The sequence below is a fragment of the Pristiophorus japonicus genome, chromosome 20, assembly GCF_044704955.1.
Source record: "Pristiophorus japonicus isolate sPriJap1 chromosome 20, sPriJap1.hap1, whole genome shotgun sequence".
NCBI lineage: Eukaryota > Metazoa > Chordata > Chondrichthyes > Pristiophoridae > Pristiophorus > Pristiophorus japonicus.
In genome coordinates, this window is record NC_091996.1 from 76070592 (window position 1) to 76088293 (window position 17702).

Sequence of the window (17702 nt, forward strand, 5' to 3'; positions counted from 1 at the left end):
ACATAGTGTCAGAGAATGAGAGAGGCAGTATCTATCCAACACTCACCTGTCACATAGTGTCAGAGAATGAGAGAGGCAGTATCTATCCAACACTCACCTGTCTCATAGTTTCAGAGAATGAGAGCGGCAGTATCTATCCAACACTCACCTGTCACATAGTGTCAGAGAATGACAAGAGGCAGTATCTATCGAACACTCACCTGTCACATAGAAACATAGAAATTAGGTGCAGGAGTAGGCCATTCGGCCCTTCGAGCCTGTACCGCCATTCAGTGAGTTCATGGCTGAACATGCAACTTCAGTATCCCATTTCTGCTTTCTCGCCATCCCTTTGATCCCCCTCGAAGGAAGGACTACATCAAACTCCTTTTTGAATATATTTAGTGAATTGACCTCAACAACTTTCTGTGGCAGAGAATTCCACAGGTTCACCACTCTCTGGGTGAAGAAGTTTCTCCTCATCTCGGTCCTAAATGGCTTACCCCTTATCCTTAGACTGTGACCTCTGGTTCTGGACTTCCCCAACATTGGGAACATTCTTCCTGCATCTAACCTGTCTAAACCCGTCAGAATTTTAAACGTTTCTATGAGATCCCCTCTCATTCTTCTGAACTCCAGTGAATACAAGCCCAGTTGATCCAGTCTTTCTTGATATGTCAGTCCCGCCATCCCGGGAATCAGTCTGGTGAACCTTCGCTGTACTCCCTCAACAGCAAGTTAGGAAACTAAAACTGTACACAATACTCCAGTTGTGGCCTCACCAAGGCCCTGTACAACTGTAGCAACACCTCCCTGCCCCTGTACTCAAATCCCCTCGCTATGAAGGCCAACATGCCATTTGCTTTCTTAACCGCCTGCTGTACCTGCATGCCAACCTTCAATAACTGATGTACCATGACACCCAGGTCTCATTGCACCTCCCCTTTTCCTAATCTGTCACCATTCAGATAATTGTGTCTCTGTTTTTATCACCAAAGTAGATAACCTCACATTTATCCACATTATACTTCATCTGCCATGCATTTGCCCACTCACCTAACCTATCTAAGTCACTCTGCAGCCTCAGAGCATCCTCCTCGCAGCTCACACTGCCACCCAACTTAGTGTCATCTGCAAATTTGGAGCTTACTACATTTAATCCACTCGTCTAAATTATTAATGTACAATGTAAACAGCTGGGGCCCCAGCACAGAACCTTGAGGTACCCCACTAGTCACTGCCTGCCATTCTGAAAAATACCCATTTACTCCTACCCTTTGCTTCCTGTCTGACAACCAGTTCTCAATCCATGTCAGCACACTACCCCCAATCCCATGTGCTTTAACTTTGCACACTAATCTCTTGTGTGGGACCTGACATCCTCAAAAAATTCCAGAAGATTTGTCAAGCATGATTTCCCTTTCACAAATCCATGCTGTCTTGGACCTATCATGTCACCTCTTTCCAAATGCGCTGCTATGATATCCTTAATAATTGATTCCATCATTTAACCCACTACCGATGTCAGGCTGACCGGTCTATATTTCCCTGTTTTCTCTCTCCTTCCTTTTTTAAAAAGTGGGGTTACATTGGCTACCCTCCACTCCATAGGAACTGATCCAGAGTCTATGGAATGTTGGAAAATGACTGTCAATGCATCCACTATTTCCAAGGCCACCTCCTTAAGTACTCTGGGATGCAGACCATCAGGCCCTGGGGATTTATCGGCCTTCAATCCCATCAATTTCCCCAACACACTTTCCCGACTAATGAGGATTTCCCTCAGTTCCTCCTTCTTACTAGACCCTCTGACCTCTATTATATCCGGAAGGTTCTTTGTGTCCTCCTTAGTGAATAGTATCAGAGAATGAAAGAGGCAGTGTCTAACCTGCACTCACCTGTCACACAGTGTCAGAGAGTGACAGAGGCATTAACTATCCAACACTCACTTGTAGCATAGGGCCCAAGTTTCGAGCCGCGCCTAGAACGGCGCAATCCCGACCTGGACGCCCGTTTTTCATGCCACAAAGTGCGCCTAAAAAAAACCTCCAGATTCTCCACCTCCCTGCAGGTCCTCTGGCCCTCGGCGCAGCGCAGCAGGAGCCAGGTCCCTGCGCTGAAAACAGTGCCGGGACCTCTGCACATGCGCGCTACAGTGGGCACGCAAGTGCAGTAGCTCCAGGCGTATGTAACTGTGTGGAAGGGGCCTGAAGCACGCAGCCCCTAGCCCTGGCCGAATGGCCTCACTGGGGCTGCGTGAATAAGGCTCCTCCCACGGCCAGCTCCTGCTCCCTCCCCCCCCACCCCGGACCGGACCCGACTCCCGCCCCCCCCCCCCCCCCAACCTGGCCCAGACCGGACCCGACTCCCGCTCCCCCCCATCCCCCCCGCCCCCGGACTGGACCCGACTCCAGCTCCCCCCTCCCCCCGCCCCCGGATCGATCCCGACTCCCCCTTCCCCCCCGCCTCCGGACCCAACCCGACTCCCGCTCCCCCCCACCCCCGGACCCGACTCCCGCTCCCCCCGTCCCTGGACCAGACCCGACTCCCGCTTTTCCCCCCGCCCCGGACCCTATCCGACTCCCGCTTTCTCCCCCCCAGATCCGACTCCCGCTCCCCCCCACCCCCCCACCGGATTGGATCCGACCTGACCTCCCTCCCCCCGACCTGACGTCCCTATCCCTCCCTCCCCGCGACCCGAACCGAACCGAACCGAACCGACCGACCTCCCACCACACCCCCGACCCGACCCGACCCAACGCCACCCATCTGTAAATCTGGTGCTGGGGACGGGCCCTGCCCCAAGTCTCGGGCCGGCCCGTTCAGCCTCCCTCCCTCTTCTCCTTCCCCCCATCTCCTTCCCCCCATCTCCTTCCCCCCCCCATCTCCTTACCCCCCCATCTCATCCCCCACCCCATCTCCTTCCCCCCCATCTCCTTCCCCCATCTCCTCCCCCCCATCTCCTCCACCCCCCATCTCCTTTCCCCCCCTTCTCCTTTCCCCCCCTTCTCCCCCTTCTCCTTTCCCCCCCATCTCCTTCCCCCCCCATCTCCTTCCCCCCCACCATCTCATTCCCCCCCCATCTCCTTCCCCCCCCATCTCCTTTCCCCACCCCCACCTCCGGACCTGACCCGACACCCGCTCCCCCCCCCCCCCCCGCCCCCGGATCGATCCCGACTCCCCCTTCCCCCCCGCCTCCGGACCCAACCCGACTCCCGCTCCCCCCCACCCCCGGACCCGACTCCCGCTCCCCCCGTCCCTGGACCAGACCCGACTCCCGCTTTCCCCCCCGCCCCGGACCCGATCCGACTCCCGCTTTCTCCCCCCCAGATCCGACTCCCGCTCCCCCCCACCCCCCCAACCGGATTGGATCTGACCTGACCTCCCTCCCCCCGACCTGACGTCCCTATCCCTCCCTCCCCGCGACCCGAACCGAACCGAACCGAACCGACCGACCTCCCACCACACCCCCGACCCGACCCGACCCAACGCCACCCATCTGTAAATCTGGTGCTGGGGACGGGCCCTGCCCCAAGTCTCGGGCCGGCCCGTTCAGCCTCCCTCCCTCTTCTCCTTCCCCCCATCTCCTTCCCCCCCATCTCCTTCTCCCCCACCCATCTCCTTCCCCCCATCTCCTTCCCCCCCCATCTCCTTCCCCCCCCATCTCCTTACCCCCCCATCTCCTCCCCCCCATCTCCTTTCCCCCCTTCTCCTTTCCCCCCTTCTCCTTTCCTCCCCTTCTCCTTTCCCCCCCTTCTCCTTTCCCCCCCATCTCCTTCCCCCCCATCTCCTTCCCCCCCACCATCTCATTCCCCCCCCATCTCCTTCCCCCCCATCTCCTTTCCCCACCCCCACCTCCGCACCTGACCCGACACTCGCTCCCCCCCCCCCCCCCCCCCGGATTGGATCCGACCTGACCTCCCTCTCCCTCCCTCCCCCCGACCCGAACCGAACCGACCTCCCTCCCACCACCCCCCCCCGACCCGACCCAACACCACCCACCTGTAAATCTGGTGCTGGGGACGGGCCCTGCCCCAAGTCTCGGGCCGGCCCGTTCAGCCTCCCTCCTCCTCCTCCTTCCCCCCCCCCATCTCCTTCCCCCCCCCATCTCCTTCCCCCCATTTCCTTCCCCCCCTTCCCCCCATCTCCTCCCCCCCATCTCCTCCCCCCCATCTCCTCCCCACCATCTCCTTTCTCCATCTCCTCCCCACCATCTCCTTTCTCCCCCCATCTCCTTTTCCCCCCCATCTCCTTTCCTCCCCATCTCCTTTTCCCCCCCATCTCCTTTCCCCCCATCTCCTTTCCCCCCATCTCCTTCCCCCCATCTCCTTTCCCCCCATCTCCTTTCCCCCCCCATCTCCTTTCCCCCATCTCCTTTCCCCCATCTCCTTTCCCCCATCTCCTTTCCCCATCTCCTTTCCCCCATCTCCTTCCCCCCCATCTCCTCCCCCCATCTCCTTTCCCCCCATCTCCTTCCCCCCCCATCTTCTCTCCCCCCCATCTTCTTTCCCCCCCATCTTCTTTCCCCCCATCCCCTTTCCCCCCCTTCTCCTTTCCCCCCCATCTCCTTTCCCCCCCTTCTCCTTTCCCCCCATCTCCTTTCCCCCCACCCCATCTCCTTTCCCCCCACCCCATCTCCTTTCCCCCCACCCCATCTCCTTTCCCCCCATCTCCTTTCCCCATCCCTCCCCCTTCTCCCCCTTCCCTCCCTCTGCTCCCCCCCTGTCTCCCTCTACCCCCCTCCTCCCCCTCTCCTCGCTGTCAGAAACACAGACACTGACAGACAGGGAATGAGAGACACACACACACAGACAGACAGAGAGATAGAGACACTGACAGAGACACACTGGGGAGGGAGGGCATCCCAGCACGCTGTTGGAGGGCTCCCGGTGCTGCAGTCGGTAAGTAGAAAATGTTTTATTTATTGATTTAAAAAAAAAAATTATTTCTTATTAATTTTTTTTGATTGATTTATTGGTTGATTTATTGATGTATTTATCATTTATTATTGATGATGGCTCTTTATTTGTAAAACTGAAGTGTTTAATGTTTGTAAACTTCCCTTTAAACCGCCCCCCCCTCCCCCCCCCCCCCCCCCCATTCCCTACGCCTGACTTGTAACCTTCGCCTGATTTTCTAAAGTGTAGACAAGGTTTTTTCGAGCGTACAAAAATCTTCACTTACTCCATTCTAGGTTAGTTTGGAGTAAGTTTTCACTGACGAAACTTTGAAAACAGGCGTAAGTGGCCGGACACGCCCCCCTTTGAAAAAAAAATTCTGTTCCAAAGTGAAGCTGTTCTAACTGACGAGAACTGGAGCAAACTAAATGACGAGAATTCCGATTTCTAAGATACTCCGTTCTACACCAGTTGCTCCTAAAAATCAGGAGCAAATCATGTGGAAACTTGGGGGCATAGTGTCAGAGAATGACAGGGACAGTATCTATCCAACACTCACCTGTCACATAATGTCAGAGAATGACAGAGCAGTATCTATCCAACAATCAGCTGTCACATATTATCTGAGAATGATAGAAGCAGTATCACAGCATAGCTCAGATGAATACGTGGCTTGAGCAGTGGTGCAGCAGTGAGTGATTCAAATTCCTGGGGCATTGGAACCGGTTATGGGGGAGGTGGGACCAGTACAAACCGGACGGTCTGCACCTGGGCAGGACTGGAACAAATGTCCTAGGGGGAGTGATTGCTAGTGCTGTTGGGGAGGAGTTAAACTAATATGGCAGGGGGATGGGAACCAATGCAGGGAGACAGAGGGAAACAAAATGGAGACAGAAGCAAAAGACAGAAAGGCGATGAGGAAAAGTGGAGGGCAGAGAAACCCAAGGCAAAAAACAAAAAGGGCCACTGTACACCAAATACTAAAGGGTCAAAGTGTAATAAAAAGGCAAGCCTGAAAGCTCTGTGCCTCAATGCGAGGAGTATTTGGAACCCAGGAGAGAGCTCTGAGCTCGTTAGAGTGGGTGAGAGCTCAGATGAACAGGACCCCAAGAAAGAATGCAAAAGGCAGGAGGCAACAGAGCAGAGTAGCACTCGGGTAAGGGTAAACCATAAGGTGATAGGAAGGGACAATATGTATGAATATAAGGGGGCTGCAGGAGGGGTCAAAACTAAAAATCATGGTTTAAAAACTAGTATTAAAACACTCTACCTAAACGCACGCAGCATTCGAAATAAAGTAAATGAGTTGACGGCACAAATCATTACAAATGGGTATGAGTTGGTGGCCATTACAGAAACGTGGTTGCAGGGTGGCCAAGACTGGGAAATAAACATACAGGGGTATCAGACAATTCGGAAGGATAGACAAGAAGGGAAAGGAGGTGGGGTAGTTCTGTTAATAAAGGATGATATCAGGGCAGTTGTGAGAGATGACATTGGCTCTAATGAACAAAATGTTGAATCATTATGGGTGGAGATTAGAGATAGTAAGGGGAAAAAGTCACTGGTGGGCGTAGTTTATAGGCCCCCAAATAATAACTTCATGGTGGGGCGGACAATAATCAAGGGAATAATGGAGGCATGTGAAAAAGGAACGGCAGTAATCATGGGGGATTTTAACCTACATATCGATTGGTCAAATCAAATCGCACGGGGTAGCCTGGAGGAGGAATTCATAGAGTGCATACGGGATTGTTTCTGAGAACAGTATGTTACAAAACCTACAAGGGAGCAAGCTATCTTAGATCTGGTCCTGTGTAATGAGTCAGGAATAATAAACGATCTCCTAGAAAAAGATCCTCTCGGAATGAGTGATCACAGTATGGTTGAATTTGTAATACAGATTGAGGGTGAGGAAGTAGTGTCTCAAACGAGTGTACTATGCTTAAACAAAGGGGACTACAGTGGGATGAGGGCAGAGTTGGCTAAAGTAGACTGGGAACACAGATTAAACGGTGGCACAATTGAGGAACAGCAGAGGACTTTTAAGGAGCTCTTTCATAGTGCTCAACAAAAATATATTCCAATGAAAAAGAAGGGTGGTAAGAGAAGGGATAACCAGCCGTGGATAACCAAGGAAATAAAGGAGAGTATCAAATTAAAAACCAATGCGTATAAGGTGGCCAAGATTAGTGGGAAACTAGAAGATTGGGAACATTTTAAACGACAGCAAAGAATGACTAAGAAAGCAATAAAGAAAGGAAAGATAGATTACGAAAGTAAACTTGCGCAAAACATAAAAACAAATAGTAAAAGCTTTTACCGATATATAAAATGGAAGAGAGTGACTAAAGTAAATGTTGGTCCCTTAGAAGATGAGAAGGGGGATTTAATAATGGGAAATGTGGAAATGGCTGAGACCTTAAACAATTATTTTGCTTCGGTCTTCACAGTGGAAGACACAAAAACCATGCCAAAAATTGCTGGTCACGGGAATGTGGGAAGGGAGGACCTTGAGACAATCACTATCACTAGGGGGGTAGTGCTGGACAGGCTAATGGGACTCAAGGTCGACAAGTCCCCTGGTCCTGATGAAATGCATCCCAGGGTATTAAAAGAGATGGCGGAAGTTATAGCAGATGCATTCGTTATAATCTACCAAAATTCTCTGGACTCTGGGGAGGTACCAGCGGATTGGAAAGCAGCCAATGTAACGCCTCTGTTTAAAAAACGGGGCAGACAAAAGGCAGGTAACTATAGGCTGGTTAGTTTAACATCTGTAGTGGGGAAAATGCTTGAAGCTATCATTTAGGAAGAAATAGCGGGACATCTAGATAGGAATAGTGCATTCAAGCAGACGCAACATGGATTCATGAAGGGGAAATCATGTTTAACTAATGTACTGGAATTCTTTGAGGCTATAATGAGCATGGTGGATAGAGGTGTACCGATGGATGTGGTGTATTTAGATTTCCAAAAGGCATTCGATAAGGTGCCACACAAAAGGTTACTGCAGAAGATAAAGATACGCAGAGTCGAGGAAATGTATTAGCATGGATCGAGAATTGGCTGGCTAACAGAAAGCAGAGGGGTCGGGATAAATGGGTCCTTTTCGGGTTGGAAATCGGTGGTTAGTGGTGTGCCACAGGGATTGGTGCTGGGAGCACAACTGTTTACAATATACATAGATGACCTGGAAGAGGGGACAGAGTGTAGTGCAACAAAATTTGCAGATGACACAAAGATTAGTGGGAAAGCGAGTTGTGTGGAGGACACAGAGAGGCTGCAAAGAGATTTAGATAGGTTAAGCGAATGGGCTAAGGTTTGGCAGATGGAATACAATGTCGGAAAATGTGAGGTCATCCACCTTGGGAAAAAAAACAGTAAAAGGGAATATTATTTGAATGGGGAGAAATTACAACATGCTGCGATGCAGAGGGACCTGGGGGTCCTTGTGCATGAATCCCAAAATGTTAGTTTGCAGGTGCAGCAGGTCATCAGGAAGGCGAATGGAATGTTGGCCTTCATTGCGAGAAGGATGGAGTGCAAAAGGAGGGAGGTCCTGCTGCAACTATACAGGGTATTGGTGAGGCCGCAGTACTGCGTGCAGTTTTGGTCACCTTACTTAAGGAAGGATATACTAGCTTTGGAAGGGGTATAGAGACGATTCACTAGGCTGATTCCAGAAATGAGGGGGTTATCTTATGATGATAGATTGAGTCGACTGGGTCTTTACTCCTTGGAGTTCAGAAGGATGAGGGGTGATCTTATAGAAACATTTAAAATCATGAAAGGGATTGACAAGATAGAGGCAGAGAGGTTGTTTCCATTGGTGGGGGAGACTAGAACTAGGGGGCACAGCCTCAAAATACGGAGGAGCCAATTTAAAACCGAGTTGAGAAAAAATTTCTTCTCCCAGAGGGTTGTGAATCTGTGGAATTATCTGCCCGAGGAAGCAGTTGAGGCTAGCTCATTGAATGTATTGAAATCACAGATGGATAGATTTTTCACCAATAAGGGAATTAAGGGTTATGGGGAGTGGGCGTGTAAGTGGAGCTGAGTCCAGTTGTGGAGTGGATCTTTTTGCATGGTGGAGCAGGCTCGAGGGGTTAGATGGCCTACTCCTGTTCCTAATTCTTCTGTCACATAATGTCAGAGAATGACATTGGCAGTATCTATCCAACACTCACCAATCACATAGTGTCAGAGAATGACAGAGGCAATATCTATTTCATATTCCATAGACTCTGGATCAGTTCCTATGGAGTGGAGGGTAGCCAATGTAACCCCACTTTTTAAAAAAGGAAGGAGAGAGAAAACAGGGAAATATAGACCGGTCAGCCTGACATCGGTAGTGGGTAAAATGATGGAATCAATTATTAAGGATGTCACAGCAGCGCATTCAGAAAGAGGTGACATGATAGGTCCAAGTCAGCATGGATTTGTGAAAGGGAAATCATGCTTGACAAATCTTCTGGAATTTTTTGAGGATGATTCCAGTAGAGTGGACAAGGGAGAACCAGTTGATATGGTGTATTTGGACTTTCAGAAGGCTTTCGACAAGGTCCCACACAAGAGATTAATGTGCAAAGTTAAAGCACATGGGATTGTGGGTAGTGTGCTGACGTGGATTGAGAACTGGTTGTCAGACAGGAAGCAAATAGTAGGAGTAAATGGGTACTTTTCAGAATGGCAGGCAGTGACTCGTGGGGTACCTCAAGGTTCTGTGCTGGGGCCCCAGCTGTTTACATTGTACATTAATGATTTAGACGAGTGGATTAAATGTAGTATCTCCAAATTTGCAGCTGACACTAAGTTGGGTGGCAGTGTGAGCTGCGAAGAGGATGCTATGAGTCTGCAGAGTGACTTGGATCGGTTAGGTGAGTGGACAAATGCATGGCAGATGAAGTATAATGTGGATAAATGTGAGGTTATCCACTTTAGTTGTAAAAACAGAGAGACAGACTATTATCTGAATGGTGACAGATTAGGAAAAGGGGAGGTGCAACGAGACCTGGGTGTCATGGTACATCAGTCATTGAAGTTTGGCATGCAGGTACAGCAGGTGGTTAAGAAAGCAAATGGCATGTTGGCCTTCATAGCGAGGGGATTTGAATACAGGGGCAGGGAGGTGTTGCTACAGTTGTACAGGGCCTTGGTGAGGCCACAGCTGGAGTATGTGTACAGTTTTGGTCTCCTAACTTGAGGAAGGACATTCTTGCTGTTGAGGGAGTACAGCGAAGGTTCACCAGACTGATTCCCGGGATGGCGGGACTGACATATCAAGAAAGACTGGATCAACTGGGCTTGTATTCACTGGAGTTCAGAAGAATGAGAGGGGGTCTCATAGAAATTTTTTCCATTCTGACGGGTTTAGACGGGTTAGATGCAGGAAGAATGTTCCCAATGTTGGGGAATTTCAGAACCTGGGGTCACAGTCTAAGGATAAGGGATAAGCCATTTAGGACCGAGATGAGGAGAAACTTCTTCACTCAGAGAGTGGTGAACCTGTGGAATTCTCTGCTACAGAAAGTTGTTGAGGCCAATTCACTAAATATATATTAAAATGGAGTTAGATGTAGTCCTTATTACTAGGGGGATCAAGGGGTATGGCTAGAAAGCAGGAATGGGGTATTGAAGTTGCATGTTCAGCCATGAACTCATTGAATGGCGTGTTAATACGGATTCTTTTTCCCTCAATCTGTTTCAGCAAATACACTGACGCTAACACTTTGTTGCCTTTTCTGTAAAAGACCTTTATTGAAGATTCTCCGGCCGGGACTTGTCAAGACAAAGGAACACTCTCAATCAGAGCTTGTTCACCTCCCTCTGGACAAGACCCTTACAGCACGAAAACACAGCAGTTGTACATTTTCAAAACATAACACATTTGATTAGCACTTGGTCTATCCACTCCCTTTCTGCCTCCCCCCCGAGTATGTCCAATGGCAGGCGAGGAAGTCTCCTAATTAGGGCTGGCCCCAAGGTCAGCTTGTTTATAGCTTCGTTACATTATCCTTCCTTATCAGTAAAAACCATTACGTTACCCTTTCCTATCCGTGATTGCTTTTTTTCGCATGACCCGTGTTTCACCTCAACTCTTAGTAACCCTTTTTTTTCTGTCGATTCTGCAATTGTCTACATCTTGACATTTCTTTCGCTATTTTCCCATGATTCCCTATCTCCATCACTCTGCCACATTCACAATCCTTCTGTACACATTCTCATTCCCCCCTTTTATCATTCCATGATAACCCTGGTGACTATTCCAGGAGTATCGCATTCAGCCGTTCGCACTCTATTTCCTGATCCTCCTTGTTGTCATCGAGTAGTCTTTAGTTTGCTGGACCATAATCCGGGAGCCCATGGCCACAAGAGGGTTTGCTAACCTTGCCATCATGACTTTACAACAAAGGTTAAAGCAACCGATAATCAAGCAACAAGTAATTATTACTACAATGAGAATAATTGCCCCATGCATTAGATAGGATCCCCAGGATCCCCCTAATAGCCAATCAAACCAGCTAGATCCTCCTGCTGGCATGGATAATTTCTTTACTTCCTGTCTTATGTGATCAACGAGATTGGTTATGTTTTCTGAACTATCGGGAATGTAAGTGCAACATTCAGATCCTATCAGGGCACATGTCCCCCTTTCTCAGCTCACAGGTAATCGAGGGCCATTCGGTTTTGTAATGCTACGGTCCGTATTGCCACCATTTCGGCCGTGATGTCCTCCAGAGCTTCAGCAGTATAGTTAGCTATCTGTTCCAATACCCTCTCTAGGTTCTGTACTTCATCCATGGTGCGTCCTATCCCGTATGGGAACATCATGACCCCAAAGAACCTCTCGACGGGGGTGAGGGCTCGCCTGTGTCGGCTGGAGGCATGCGCTTCCTCCAGGGTACGTGTTTGCCACATATCCCAAATAGCAGGACCCCGTCCATCGCCTGGGTAACCAGGGATATGTCCTATGCCCGCACACAAAATACGTGCTGTTATATGCTGCCTTTTCATATATTGTGTCGGGGTCCCAAGACTGGGCCCACAGACCTCCACCTGTTTTATTCTGAAGGCGAGAGAGGATAGTGACTCGTGCACCTGTTGTGATGTTGAGGTTGTGTGGGCAATCGCTGTACCCTATGATATGTCCCTTTCTGCTGGTGTCGTTTCGGGTTAAACATATGGTCCCGGTTGGCCTCCCGATCCCCGAGGTATTGGTCAGGACTAAGAATGGGGGTTCCTTTTTATGGTCATAGGGTGGTTGGTACCATCCCTGGAATGTTTGACCAATGGGGTACCCAGCACTCTCATAGAAACATAGAAAATAGGTGCAGGAGCAGGCCATTCAGCCCTTCCAGCCTGCACCGCCATTCAACGAGTTCATGGCTGAACATGAAACTTCAGTACCCCCTTCCTGCTTTCACGCCATACCCCTTGATCCCCCGAGTAGTAAGGACTTCATCTAACTCCCTTTTGAATATATTTAGTGAATTGGCCTCAACTACTTTCTGTGGTAGAGAATTCCACAGGTTCACCACTCTCTGGGTGAAGAAGTTTCTCCTTATCTCGGTCCTAAATGGCTTACCCATTATCCTTAGACTGTGACCCCTGGTTCTGGACTTCCCCAACATTGGGAACATTCTTCCTGCATCCAACCTGTCCAAACCCGTCAGAATTTTAAACGTTTCTATGAGGTCCCCTCTCACTCTTCTGAACTCCAGTGAATACAAGCCCAGTTGATCCAGTCTTTCTTGATAGGTCAGTCCCACCATCCTGGGAATCAGTCTGGTGAATCTTCGCTGCACTCCCTCAATAGCAAGAATGTCCTTCCTCAAGTTAGGAGACCAAAACTGTACACAATACTCCAGGTGTGGCCTCACCAAGGCCCTGTACAACTGTAGCAACACCTCCCTGCCCCTGTACTCAAAACCACTCGCTATGAAGGCCAACATGCCATTTGCTTTCTTAACCGCCTGCTGTACCTGCATGCCAACCTTCAATGACTGATGTACCATGACACCCAGGTCTCGTTGCACCTTCCCTTTTCCTAATCTGTCACCATTCAGATAATAGTCTGTCTCTCTGTTTTTACCACCAAAGTGGATAACCTCACATTTATCCACATTATACTTCATCTGCCACGCATTTGCCCACTCACCTAACCCATCCAAGTCACTCTGCAGCCTCATAGCATCCTCCTCGCAGCTCACACTGCCACCCAACTTAGTGTCATCCGCAAATTTGGAGATACTACATTTAATCCCCTCGTCTAAATCATTAATGTACAATGTAAACAGCTGGGGCCCCAGCGCACAGAACCCTGCGGAACCCCACTAGTCACTGCCTGCCATTCCGAAAAGTACCCATTTACTCCTACTCTTTGCTTCCTGTCTGACAACCGGTTCTCAATCCACGTCAGCACACTACCCCCAATCCCATGTGCTTTAACTTTGCACATTAATCTCCTGTGTGGGACCTTGTCGAAAGCCTTCTGAAAGTCCAAATATACCACATCAACTGGTACTCCTTTGTCCACTTTATTGGAAACATCCTCAAAAAATTCCAGAAGATTTGTCAAGCATGATCTCCCTTTCACAAATCCATGCTGACTTGGACCTATCATGTCACCATTTTCCAAATGCGCTGCTATGACATCCTTAATAATTGATTCCATCATTTTACCCACTACTGAGGTCAGGCTGACCGGTCTATAATTCCCTGCTTTCTCTCTCCCTCCTTTTTTAAAAAGTGGGGTTACATTGGCTACCCTCCACTCGATAGGAACTGGAATGTTGGAAAATGACTGTCAATGCATCCGCTATTTCCAAGGCCACCTCCTTAAGTACTCTGGGATGCAGTCCATCAGGCCCTGGGGATTTATCGGCCTTCAATCCCATCAATTTCCCCAACACAATTTCCCGACTAATAAAGATTTCCCTCAGTTCCTCTTCCTTACTAGACCCTCTGACCCCTTTTATATCCGGAAGGTTGTTTGTGTCCTCCTTAGTGAATACTGAACCAAAGTACTTGTTCAATTGGTCTGCCATTTCTTTGTTCCCCGTTATGACTTCCCGTGATTCTGACTGCAGGGGACCTACGTTTGTCTTTACTAACCTTTTTCTCTTTACATACCTATAGAAACGTTTGCAATCCGCCTTAATGTTCCCTGCAAGCTTCTTCTCGTACTCCATTTTCCCTGCCCTAATCAAACCCTTTGTCCTCCTCTGCTGAGTTCTAAATTTCTCCCAGTCCCCAGGTTCGCTGCTATTTCTGGCCAATTTGTATGCCATTTCCTTGGCTTTAATACTATCCCTGATTTCCCTCGATAGCCACGGTTGAGCCACCTTCCCTTTTTTATTTTTACGCCAGACAGGAATGTACAATTGTTGTAATTCATCCATGCGGTCTCTAAATGTCTGCCATTGCCCATCCACAGTAAGTATCATTAGCCAATCTATCTTAGCCAATTCATGCCTCATACCTTCAAAGTTACCCTTCTTTAAGTTCTGGACCATGGTCTCTGAATTAACTGTTTCATTCTCCATCCTAATGCAGAATTCCACCATATTATGGTCACTCTTCCCCAAGGGGCCTCGCACAATGAGATTGCTAATTAATCCTCTCTCATTACACAACACCCAGTCTAAGATGGCCTCCCCCCTAGTTGGTTCCTCGACATATTGGTCTAGAAAACCATCCCTTATGCACTCCAGGAAATCCTCCTCCACCGCATTGCTTCCAGTTTGGCTAGCCCAATCTATGTGCATATTAAAGTCACCCATTATAACTGCTGCACCTTTATTGCATGCACTCCTAATTTCCTGTTTGATGCCCTCCCCAACATCACTACTACTGTTTGGAGGTCTGTACACAACTCCCACTAACGATTTTTGCCCTTTAGTGTTCTGCAGCTCTACCCATATAGATTCCACATCATCCAAGCTAATGTCTTTCCTAACTATTGCATTAATCTCCTCTTTAACCAGCAATGCTACCCCACCTCCTTTTCCTTTTATTCTATCCTTCCTGAATGTTGAATACCCCTGGATGTTGAGTTCCCAGCCCTGATCATCCTGGAGCCACGTCTCCGTAATCCCAATCACATCATATTTGTTAACATCTATTTGCACAGTTAATTCATCCACCTTATTGCGGATACTCCTTGCATTAAGACACAAAGCCTTCAGGCTTGCTTTTTTAACACCCTTTGTCCTTTTAGAATTTTGCTGTACAGTGGCCCTTTTTGTTCTTTGCCTTGGGTTTCTCTGCCCTCCACTTTTCCTCATCTCTTTTCTGTCTTTTGCTTTTGCCTCATTTTTGTCTCCCTCTGTCTCCCTGCATAGGTTCCCATCCCCCTGCAATATTAGTTTAACTCCTCCCCAACAGCACTAGCAAACACTCCCCCTAGGACATTGGTTCCGGTCCTGCCCAGGTGCAGACCGTCCGGTTTGTACTGGTCCCACCTCCCCCAGAACCGGTTCCAATGCCCCAAGAATTTGAATCCCTCCCTGCTGCACCACTACTCAAGCCATGTATTCATCTGCGCTATCCTGCGATTCCTACTCTGACTAGCATGTGGCACTGGTAGCAATCCCGAGATTACTACTTTTGAGGTCCTACTTTTTAATTTAACTCCTAGCTCCTTAAATTCTTTTCGTAGGACCTCATCCCTTTTTTTACCTATGTCGTTGGTACCAATGTGCACCACGACAACTGGCTGTTCTCCCTCCCATTTCAGAATGTCCTGCACCCGCTCCGAGACATCCTTGACCCTTGCACCAGGGAGGCAACATACCATCCTGGAGTCTCGGTTGCGTCCGCAGAAACGCCTATCTATTCCCCTCACCATCGAATCCCCTATCACTATCGCGCTCCCAATCTTTCTCCTGCCCTCCTTTGCAGCAGAGCCACCTACGGTGCCATGAACTTGGCTGCTGCTGCCCTCCCCTGATGAGTCATCCTCCCCAACAGTACTCAAAGCAGTGTATCTGTTTTGCAGGGGGATGACCACAGGGGACCCCTGCACTATCTTTCTTGCACTGCTCTTCCTGCTGGTCTTCCATTCCCTATCTGGCTGTGGACCCTTCTCCTGCTCGGTGACGTCCCCGTGGTTGTCTACATGGTAGCGGTATGATGGTCCTCCTGCCCTCTGTGATCCCTCTCTTGACCCGCCTTTCATCCTTCATATTTGCATTGGCCCCCCTCCTCTTATGCTATTCTGGCTCAGAAGCCACTTGACAGTCTCAGTTAGGGTCAGTGGAACGGGGCGCAAAGGAATTCCCCCTTTGGAATGTATAGGGATATGTGAGCACACCCAGCAACTAGAAAAGTTCCCATTTTGCGCATAAACATAAGACATATACAAAAAGGTGTTTACATGGAGCTCTCGCTTCAGTCTCGCTTCCCATGCGCCGCACTTGACGTACACCAACGCTACTATACAGACTGTGGCACACAGACACAGTTTCATCTTATCGCTCTAGGTTAACAATTACACGAGAATAAAATGTTTCTTGTAGCGTCTCTATGGACAAGGATAAATAATTGAATATTTTGCTGATTCAAAGAGTTCGGTTTTCTCGCATCTCTTCTCAGGTCACTGTCGCTGTAGCTGGTTGTCTATCACTACGGGCAGGGATTCAAACTGTTCTCCTCGGGACCCACTCGGTTAGTTGGGACGCTCCTAAGAAGGACCTTATTCAGCTGTGGAGAAGAGGAAGTCTGGAACAGAAACAGGGCTTAGGACAACCAGTAAAATAGGTTCGTTATGGGGTGATAAGTTTACAGTGGTGCAGGTGAACCCAGGCGCTGCTCCCCTCAACCTTAGCTGCAGTGGGGGTAGTGAGCAACACCTGTGAAAAGGCCCCTCCCACCGTGGCTCTAGTCCCTTTCGAATCCATTTCTTAATCAGGACATACTTCCCTGGTGCCACGAGAGACGATTCGGGCAAAACTGGGAGGTCGAGGTGAGCATCTCGAACCTGGTTGTGGGCTATTCGCAGAGCCTGAGTCAGGGCAAGAACATAGGTAGTCATTTCCTCAGTCATGTGGTGGAATTGGACAGTGGAGGGGACATTCTGATTCCATGGGGTCCTAAGGGGCCTTCCATAAATGACCTCAGCGGGGGTCAGTCTAGCCTTACCAGCGGGGGTGGTTCGGATCTGGAATAATGCTATAGGAAGGAGTTTGAGCCAATTGAGTCCGGTCGAAGCTACCAATTTTGCAAGCTTGGTTTTCAGAGTTTGATTAGCACGCTCAACTAGTCCCGCAGCTTGGGGTCGGTAGGCACAATGCAGCTGCTGGTTAATGTGCATCTGGGAACAGAATTCCTTGTTAACTTGGCCAATAAAGTGAGAGCCATTGTCGGAACTCAGTCGAGCTGGGATACCGTATCTAGGAACGATTTCCCTCATTAACACTTTAACAACAGTTTGAGCCTTATTGTCCAGGGTAGGGTAAGCCTCGATCCAATAGCTAAACAAATCTACTATTACTAACACATATTTGTAACACTGAACTCTTTGCAACTCAATGTAGTCCAACTGCAAGGTCTCAAAGGGACCTTCTGGTAGGGGCGTCTTACCCCAATCATAGGAGACTCCCTTCCCCGGATTATGCTGTTGACAAACAAGGCAGCGACTACTGATGTTCTGGGCCAGCGCCTGGAGTCTAGGGTGCCACCAAGTGGCCAAAAGTGTGTCACTTGTTGTCCTTGCTCCACAATGAGTAGCAAAGTACATACATTCAATAACCCATAGGGCCAACTCGTCAGACATGCAAGTCTGTTCCGCGGGAGTGGTCCAGAGTTTAGAAACCTGTCATA

General features: G+C 49.1%; 1 protein-coding gene across 3 annotated transcripts in view; it reads left to right on the forward strand.

The window, feature by feature from the left end:
* The window catches only part of LOC139232584 (zinc finger protein 229-like), a 146630-nt gene that overhangs the window by 110984 nt on the left and 17944 nt on the right, over positions 1 to 17702 (forward strand). Inside the window, exon 1 of one of the 3 annotated variants that reach the window (XM_070863008.1) lies at positions 16557 to 16640. The exons of the other annotated variants lie outside the window; for them this stretch is intronic. The gene's annotated coding sequence lies outside the window, so the exon portion shown is untranslated. Of the gene's footprint in view, positions 1 to 16556; positions 16641 to 17702 lie in introns of those variants that run through there. 3 annotated transcript variants of the gene reach the window in all.